Below are 10,492 nucleotides of genomic sequence, written 5' to 3'. Positions count from 1 at the left end.
TTAATTGGGCGCGCATAATTGACGAACTTTTCCTGTGAAGGACATAATTCGAAAATGGTCTATTCTTATCCAAATGCATGCTAAATATCATAGATTCAATATTAGTGGTAACCATCAAACTGACATACCTTTGGTTTAATATCGTACGATTACATATGCATTTGTTGTTGTTTGAACATAAAGTTATAGATGTTTGCACATAATGTTATAGATGTTTGCACATAATGTAATAGGTACTTGTACTTTATATTAGTGGTGATTGCAATTAACGTGCATGTTAAAGGTGTTTACACATAGCATAATAGGTGTTTGCACATAATTTCAAAGGTATTTGCACATAACGTAATAGGTGTTTGCACATAATGTAATAGGCATTTGCAAATAACGTAATAGGTGTTTACAAAGTTATAGGAAGATGTGGTATGAGTACCAATGAGACAACTCTCCATGCACGTCACAATTTATAAAAGTAAACTATTATAGGTCAAGGTACGGTCTTCAACACGGAGCCTTGGCTCACACCGAACAGCAACCTATAAAGGGCCCTAAAAATTACATGTGTAAAACCATTCAAACGGGAAAACCAACGGTCTAAGATATATAAAAAAAAACTAGAAACGAGAAACACTTATGAGCCACACAAACAACGAAAACTACTGAACATCAGATTCCGGACTTAGGACAGGTACACACAATTGCAGCGGGATTAAACGTTTTGGTGGTACCAAACCTTCACCCTTATCTGAAAAAAGAGTGTACCATCACAACATAGAATATAAAATATCAATTGGAATGGTTTAACTCAATCAAAAACGTAGAAACACAAATGAACATACACTGAACGAATAAATTTGATCTATGTTACAATGTAAATACAAAGTTAATATAAATGAGTGATGAAGTACAAGTATTATACCTTTGTGAAAACAACATAGCAGAAATGTGTATATCGTGTTTTGTGACCATCGGTTGTTTTCTTGGTCATCTCGATAGGCAAATATAAATGAGTGATGAAGTACAAGTATTATACCTTTGTGAAAACAACATAGCAGAAATGTGTATATCGTGTTTTGTGACCATCGGTTGTTTTCTTGGTCATCTCGATAGGCAATTATATGGCGTTTAGACTAAAATACCCACGAAACGAAGCAACATGTTATCAAGCTCGTGTTCTGTTAATTGTTTAATTTGGCTGAATGTTTTACATTGTTATAAATCCAATATGAAACTTTGAGTCAAATTGGGGACACGAATTTGACAGCTAGTACCCCTTTAATTGGGCGCGCATAATTGACGAACTTTTCCTGTGAAGGACATAATTCGAAAATGGTCTATTCTTATCCAAATGCATGCTAAATATCATAGATTCAATATTAGTGGTAACCATCAAACTGACATACCTTTGGTTTAATATCGTACGATTACATATGCATTTGTTGTTGTTTGAACATAAAGTTATAGATGTTTGCACATAATGTTATAGATGTTTGCACATAATGTAATAGGTACTTGTACTTTATATTAGTGGTGATTGCAATTAACGTGCATGTTAAAGGTGTTTACACATAGCATAATAGGTGTTTGCACATAATTTCAAAGGTATTTGCACATAACGTAATAGGTGTTTGCACATAATGTAATAGGCATTTGCAAATAACGTAATAGGTGTTTACAAAGTTATAGGAAGATGTGGTATGAGTACCAATGAGACAACTCTCCATGCACGTCACAATTTATAAAAGTAAACTATTATAGGTCAAGGTACGGTCTTCAACACGGAGCCTTGGCTCACACCGAACAGCAACCTATAAAGGGCCCTAAAAATTACATGTGTAAAACCATTCAAACGGGAAAACCAACGGTCTAAGATATATAAAAAAACTAGAAACGAGAAACACTTATGAGCCACACAAACAACGAAAACTACTGAACATCAGATTCCGGACTTAGGACAGGTACACACAATTGCAGCGGGATTACAACATAGCAGAAATGTGAAAGAACGTCACGTGGTTGCGCATAAAAGTTCCGAAATATTCTCTGAATATACATTTAGATATACTTAATGTGAATGCATATTGGACATAACAAAGAAAATCAATGACATATCATATAATTGTTTGACCAGACAAACAAACAATGTATTTGACATAACACAGAGATGCAAGTCTGGAAATAAAGAATCTCGCACATAACACGAAGAAGAAATACAAAGACAAAGCTACAAAACACATTAGATATTTACATTATAAGACAGTTACGGCGTCCCATACAAATTCATTAAACAAATTCGAAAAAAACAAACGAGAAACCTATAGAGTCAGACTAACTGAAAACCAAGAAAGAATCAGATAAATATGACTTACCTGCAGAACATTTGAAACACTAGTACTCCTGGGGGCAGTGTACTAGAAATACTACATGAAATTTCTAATATACTTCTATTAAAGGAAAAGGTACCATAAAAATTACAGAACTGGAACAGTATCACCAATTATGAATAAGAAAACGCATTTTTTTTTTACTTAAACACTACCGCGGTATAACATTAACATTAGTTTTGGCAACATTATTGGAATTGTCATTTTGGACAAAGCAAACCATATGAAATCTGGACAAATTCCAGTACCATTAAGTTTTATGCAGGGATTATCGCCAAACATGACCGCGTAAATACTTTCCGAGGCATGCTTAGCAGTGCAAGGAAAGAAATCACATATTCTAACGATTGATGCGCTTCAACTTTGTATTTGTTTGGCTTTTTACTATTTAGATCTGAGCGTCACTGATGAGTCTTATGAGGACGAAACGCATGTCTGGCGTATTAAATAATAATCCTGGTACCTTTGATAACTATTGACAGCCAGAAGGCATTTGATGTTAGTCACGAAATATTGATGGCCAGTCTACATCATTACGGATTAAATCTGAATTTAGCTGGAATTTGTGCAAAATTATTTAGGACCTTTAAAACAATGTTACCACACCAGTAAAATGGAAAGGAGAAGTTAGTTCTAGCTTTGATATACACCATGGCGTGCTTTAGCGAGGTGTCCCATCTATTCACTTATGTAAGCCTTACATACCTGAATAATTGCTTCTTGATTTTCAATATTGAAACAATGGAATAACTTTTATGAAATTATCTTAATTTTGAACTGATCCCTTAAATAAACACAGCTAGCTATATACGATCAAAGTTCGGGGGGAATAACGTAAAGATGGAGATGAAGACGACGAAGGTGGTCATTAACATTCGTGACCATCGGACAATTTTCAATCATTTTGTTGAAAACACAACTCGAACAAAATTTAATTTGTAAATATATTTTTTTTATTTTAGTACGGAGGCTGACTCTAGTAAACATCTATGGGTTAAAATAAGGAAATATTCGACAAAAAAAAAAACAGAACAAAATTGATTGATAAATTTTCATTGACAAAACTTACACAAAAGAATCGGTTAAACCATTTCGTTGTAGGGAGATAATTTTAACTACTGCACGGTAGTATTTCAATGTTCAGTTACACATAATAAAGACTTCGATTGTCATTGTTTTGGCGGAAATCTAAACCGTTGTACAGACAAAAGCATCTGTGAAAAATTTCCGGTCAGGCAATTGTCTAATAATGACATATTCCGACTTAAAAGATAATTGCTACAGTTTTCTTCAGAAAAAAGCTGTTTGAGAAACACAAAACGTATGCCCTCAGTAATTCAGTTCTGATTTTTTCCATTCAATCTAACAGGGAATTTTAAATTTTAACACTAAACCATAAAAGTCGTGACTGTTTGCATTTCAAATATTGAAATGTACGATCGATATATCATAAGTGTTTGGTATTTTAAATAACAGGATTATTTTTTATTGAAGCTTCCAGTATTGCATACCTTTAATGGCCTTTAAATGATGTCAAGTTATTTATACTTTAATTGCGCATTTATTTTATATATCTCATATAGACCTATGTTTAAGATGTGTGGGTGAAACGAGTGAACACTGATATTGCCCTGCATAATATGATCATTTAACTTATACTTAGGAGAAAATACGCAGTTTATGTGCTAACAGAAATAGGGAATATTGAAACTTAACTAGGTAAGCAAATTTATGGAAAAAATAAGACATCAGTTTGTAACTTGTCTTCAATTTGTGCTAATGTGCTTTGTCTATATGCCTTTTTGTGTTTATTTGTTACATATTACGTGGCTCTGTACTTATACATTCCGTAACTGTGTTATTGTTCTATGGTACATGTACATATTTTTGTGTTCTTGTCTTTCATTTTTGCTAATGTGCTTTGTCTATATGCCTTTTTGTGCTTCTTTGTTACATATTTGTTTGTTTTTATAGTGATTAAGATTATAGCATAATGTTGACTGTTGTACTCCTATTTTTATAATTTTTACCAATTATGTCTGTTTGTTTTTTTTCGGAGATCGTTGTCAATATTATAGAATTTAATGCAACTGTCATACAAGTGAGAGGTTTAGCTAGCTACAAAACCAGGTTTAATCCACCATTTTCTACAAACGAATAAGTTTGTACCATTGGCAAGTCAGGAATATGACAGTTGTTATCCATTTACTGATGTGTTTAAACTTTTGAAACTTGAAAATGAGCATATGCTGGATTGGCGCAAACACTTTGACTGTAAACGGTCTATCTACACGATATTTAAGAGATGCCAAAAGGATGTGCAGAAAGGATGCACTCAACCTTCACGAGATATTATATTTAACGTTCCCATTTCAACTGTACGTTGCTTCGTATTTGTATATCCCGCACAGCCAACAAATGTCTATGGCTAGGTTTTTACTGCAGTATTGCAGTTTAGGGGTGACCATGATATTTCTTTATCCATGTGAATTCTTGGCGTTTAAGTGGATACATTAATAATTTTCTCAGTAAAATATATTGATAAATGGACAAGCATTTCAAATAATTTGCGTTACGATACGAAACGAAACGAATCATTATAATGTTCTTTAACGTAAAGCGTACTGCAAATTGTTTCTACTCTTTCTTATCGCACAATGCACCAAATAGTATCCACTAGGTACTATAATGTAAATGTAGTTCATTAATCAATGTGCAAGAAACTTTACAGTTTCCTTATTCATCTACTAAAACGTAAAATCACGAAAATACTGAATTCCGAGGAAAATTTAAAACGGAAAGTTCGTTACCAAATGGCAAAATCAAACGAATGGATATAACAACTGTCATATTTATAACATAAATCACATTCAACAGACAAGAATTTTCCTCATATGTGTTAAAATATTAAATATCAAACTGGTCCATACGTGTGTTCGGTTTTATTAAATACAACCATCTAAAAAGTTGAACATATATTTCGTTTTGTTTGAAATTTAAAGTAAAGATAATTTGTTATCTAAGTTTATTCAATCACATACGAAGCCAAAGGGGAACGACCATCAATTGCTATGTCTCATTTTAAAGAGTTATTAGGACAATATTTCATACATAGTTGCTTTTGTATGAACTTCTGACTTTATCTTTATTTACTTAAGACCACTAAATAATTTTGAAATAGATATGCGAGTATAAAGTTCGGTCAAATAAATTTGTGTTATGTCGATCTCATAAAAGTTGTGACCTTTGCTACTCAGAACATGGGAATATAACAAATTCAGCTTGAGGTCAATATTTAATTTTGACCGATATATAACGGAATATATTGTTTATATATTCTGTTGTTAATTGCTAAATATTGTAAGTGAATATTAATCAAGGAAAACATTATTAACTATATATATATATTTGTTTAAATGAAAAAGGAATGTCATAAATTACAGTGTTTAGTTTAAATGGTAGATGAAATGAAAGAAAAGAAAAGAAAAGATTAGATGAAACCGACCTTGTATTTCCTACGTAGTAAAAATGCTGTACCATGTCAGTATTATGACAGTGTTTGTTTTACATGTGTTTGATGTATTAGTGATTGTGATTTTGTAATTTAATAAGGGACTTCCCCATTTGAATTTTGCTTAGATTTTGGTCTGTTTTTAATTTTTAAAGATATTTGGCAACCACTCGGTCGATGTCTATGCTAAATAAGTTATTGTCAAGGTATTAATGGCCAAACCAAAAGTCAGAGCGCTTTTGCTGACATAAACAAAATCATATATACGATCATATTCCGTGAATTAATTTCTAGTGGAACAAAACATAAAAAAAAGAAATATCCTTTCGTTTCTCAACTTTTCTGGAATATGAAGAAGATTTATTAGTTAAACATTTTATACCAAAGACATACAAGATAACGGATTTAAACATTGTGCCTTTAACAATATTTATATGTAATGGTGCATAATTGAATAGTTTGTTATTTTTCTTTTTTTTTAGATATTCCATATGGGAAATATATTCAGCTGTTTCAGAGTAAGTTTACTCCATGAGAGCGAGAGCGCGAGCTTATCAATCAATGGAAACACAAATGGTGTTAAGCTTGTTAAAATTCCAAATTATACCAACTACAAAATAAACAATGGTGACAACTTTTTCACGAATGAGTCATCAATTGTCGAAATGAGCATCTAATTCAATACAATTGGAACTGCTACCATAGTTCACAGTCTGAACAAAAATTAATGCAGACTGTTTACTAAGAACATTATTTCATTAAAGCAGTTATTCTTCAGATTCGCTAAAGTGCTTTTCAAACATTATACACTATATTAAAGAATTAGTCAAGAACAGCTCAAACTGTCTGACAAAGAATTGTGAAATGTATTGACCAATATTATTTTTTTTATTTCTGCTGACTATATTTAGACGCAATACGGTATTATAAAGTCTTATCAACAACATAATTTAATTTATTTGAAATGGGTTAATCAGTTTGTTCTATTCAGTTAAAACTAATTAATATTTCGTATTATTTTCTTCATTTGAAGAGACCAAATCAAAGATACAGTCAATCCGAACAGGTAAATTTTAAACATTTTGAACTACAGTCAAACCTGCTTGAAAAGGCCACCTCTTTGACGCGACAACATGCCGTGTCAGATCATCCTTTCCCTGTCCTGGTTTGACAATAACTATGCATTTTAAACCTCATTACATATGTCACCTGTATCTCAAAAAAGATAACTTTCTTGGCCCAAAAAAATTAACCTTAAAAGACAGGCTTGACTGTATAATTAGATTATAAAGGCAAACTATACTAAAAGACATTCAAACACATAAGTCGGAAATAAACTGACCACGTCATAGCTAAAAATAGGAAAGACAAACAAAACAAAAAGCGTAACATGAAAGAATCAAGACAAACGAGAAAGAATGAACCAACAAAATTGAAAAAGAGACAACATTATATTAAAAAATTAATGACTAAGAGAGGTAAAAAAATAAACGTCAACAAAATACTATAGAAGGATTCGATAGTATGTGCTGTGAAGGGGTAGGCAGTATCTGTTGCAGCTGTCGTGTTACTCGTTTTTTTAACTTTTTGAGTTTTTAGGTTATTTCGTTTTATCAAAACCGGGTTAGGAGTACGAATTTGTTGATATAATAAGTAGAGCAAACCAGTGTTATGATGTTTTTCTGTGACACAAATCTTTCATGACGATCAACCAAATCATTATTGCATCAATAAATTTGTCTCTACTGAAGGAACAATTTTTTAGTTTATCATAAATAACCCTTGGTTCAATAACTTCCATGCAAGGAAACAATCCACTGTAATGGAAGAATCATGATAGGAAACGGAATTTACAGATGGTTATATGTATTACATACACTACGCTGATTGAGTGTCTTTACAAAGAAACATAAAATTCCAAATCGAAAAATTCATATCATTTCCTTCATAAACAAGTCATATCAATAACTTATACTGTAAAAGAAAACTATTCACTATATATAGGCAAGTTTAGATTCAGTCAATAATAGTTCATAGTATGTTACAAATAACCTGTCTGAATATCTTTCATATGTTTAAAGTATTCATATTGCCCGTATTAAAACGTATTGTGGATGAGACTTCGACTTCGTACTTTATTTGGAATTTTTTAGATAACAAACATTCGAGCGTTACTGATGAGTATTATGTTAGAGGTTACCAATTTTCTTGGATTAAAGGAAAGCTTGTGTCTAAGTAAATTTTGTAATTATATAGTTTTTTTTTGCACTTTGTAGAACATCTTTATTAAGATAAGTTTTTGTTCGTGATTATTTTTGCCCGAGCGATAGTGAGTAAAAGTATAGCTTGCATCAATTATTTCGATCTGATGTGTATAAGTGTAGAGCGTTTATGTAGGTTCTTCCATGTACCTCCCTTTTTTTAGTAAACAATCAGACCACTGTCATTTTTTTAGAGGGAGGGGGTTTGAACAGCCAGCATGAACTTTGTCGTATCTACATGTAGATCAAATATGTCAATTGCGAATTGTAACACATTGTTGTCATAATGTAACAACATGTGCATCTTTTAATAGTTTGAAATTGTTTTAATATATCCAATATATCCAATGTATGCCAATTTGATGAAATTCATGTTTCTGTAGTAATCAATACTCTTTTGATTGAATTTCGAGCATCGGTTTATTAACAGAGCGAAAGAACCACGTTATATTATAATTCGAAATTTACCTTTACCGACGAGACCCACGAAACCTAGCTATTCCATGACTAAAAATGAATTCACAATAGTATGTTACAATACAAGATATGAAAAAAAATCAGATAAGTCAGTTTCTACAGTACAGTACAGTTCAAGTGATATTGATGATCAAAGTTGCATGCATACAGATTATCTTCATTCTTGTTATATAGTTTTTCATTATTTTCATTAGTCAAAGAGGACAAAACACAGATACAGTCAAGCCGAAGTGGAAAATATGGTTCGCATTTAAATCTTGTTGGTGATTATGTTTGCATTCTGTTTGAAAACACATAACTGTCATTAATAAAGCGAATAAAACATATCATGCTCTTCTATGTCAGGCATTTCAGATTCAATGATGTCGAATAATTAACTTGCAAGTGAATTATTCCTCAGCGTTTCGTAAATATTTTGACAAGTTGAACCAAATTGGCTTTTCAAAGCGAATTATTACTTCACTTTCATCAATGATTGAACATAAAATGTTTTGATTTTTTTTTTCACATTCCGTAGCCAATACCCCGAAAATGTTAACTTTGGTACCAAGTGACTTAAATTTTCAAAGCACAATTTCAAAAACAGTCTTAAGAAACAAATCGGACAGAATATTCTGTTGAGTAAAATCAGTTTTGATAATCGGAAAATTGTAAAAGTTCATATTATCAAACATGTCAAATTAGAATGCCCATGCATACGCATATCCCTAGTAATAGTCAGTCAATAATATTATGTTTGCGAATGACATGTATGATTCCAATTAGTCTGAAGATGAAAAACCATAAGTCGAAGAAAACCAGCCGTTACCATGGTAAACAAATTGAGTAAAAGACAAACAACTTACGGGACGTTTTTTTCTTTACTTTTGTGATGCATTTGTTTTTTTTGTGTCTTAACTTTTGAACGACCGTTTGTTAACATCTCGGAGTCTGCTTTACTAAGCTCTCTGACAATGATGGCCAGACTGCCTGCTATAAATTGATTTTCACTTTTCAATTTAGTTGTTCTATTTCTTTTAGTTAACGATAATTACTGCAAATTATAATATAGTCTTTTCTTTCTTTTTTTTCATTAAATGAAGCCATTATTTGTTGCGGCTATTGATTTTGGATCAACATTTACCGGATATGCATCTATGAGTAGAAATGTCTTTCTATCAGAAAAGAAAACGGTAGAAGAAAAAGAATGGCATATCGATAGGTGGATTAGATACAAAACTCCAACTTCTATTCTGTTTAATGAAAGTCAATTATTTCACAGCTTTGGATATGAAGCGGAAATGTTCTATCATGATCATTTTGGCAGCAAAACCCTCAATATGGACAATTGGTATTTTTTCCAGAATGTAAAGTCGGACATTTCTGAAAAGGTATTACAGATTTCATACTTTGTGTGTTTTTACATGTCAAAGTTGTAAGAATGTTAATTTTATAGTTATTGTATATATATATATATATAGCCTACAACCATGAACAAGACCCATACCGTATAGTAAACTAAAAATAAAAGCCCCTAAATGACAAATATAAAACACTAAAAAAAAAGGAAACTAACGGCGGGATATATGTTCAAATGAACAAAAAGTATAATATACAGCAACAAACGTCAACCACTAAAATATAGGCTTCTGATTTTGTACAGGCATATACAACATAATGGATGGCGTGATACCCTTCATCTAACCGGACGTAGCAGTACAACATAAGGACAAACTACAAAAAAAACCAGTTTAAAAGGGTCCAACTCAACAGATCAATAAAAGCACATTGAAACATAGCTTTGCGACAAAGAGGATAACTTTAGCTTCTTTAACTTCTTACTTTCATGTTGTACTTGTTCAAGGATTGCAACTAATATGAAT

At 31.8% G+C, this 10,492-nt stretch overlaps 1 long non-coding RNA gene across 1 annotated transcript; it reads left to right on the top strand.

Moving 5' to 3' along the window:
• Positions 1-3,924: 3,924 nt before the first annotated feature.
• On the top strand, positions 3,925-9,994 carry LOC139492431 (uncharacterized). The gene is made up of 5 exons (XR_011656833.1): positions 3,925-4,100; positions 6,375-6,410; positions 6,926-6,958; positions 8,825-8,872; positions 9,713-9,994. It is a non-coding gene; the product is annotated as an uncharacterized lncRNA (long non-coding RNA).
• Positions 9,995-10,492: the final 498 nt, after the last annotated feature.

The sequence above is a fragment of the Mytilus edulis genome, chromosome 10, assembly GCF_963676685.1.
Source record: "Mytilus edulis chromosome 10, xbMytEdul2.2, whole genome shotgun sequence".
Classification (NCBI taxonomy): Eukaryota; Metazoa; Mollusca; class Bivalvia; order Mytilida; family Mytilidae; genus Mytilus; species Mytilus edulis.
Note: the sequence above shows the minus strand (reverse complement) of the source record. Positions and strands in the feature narration are given on the sequence as shown.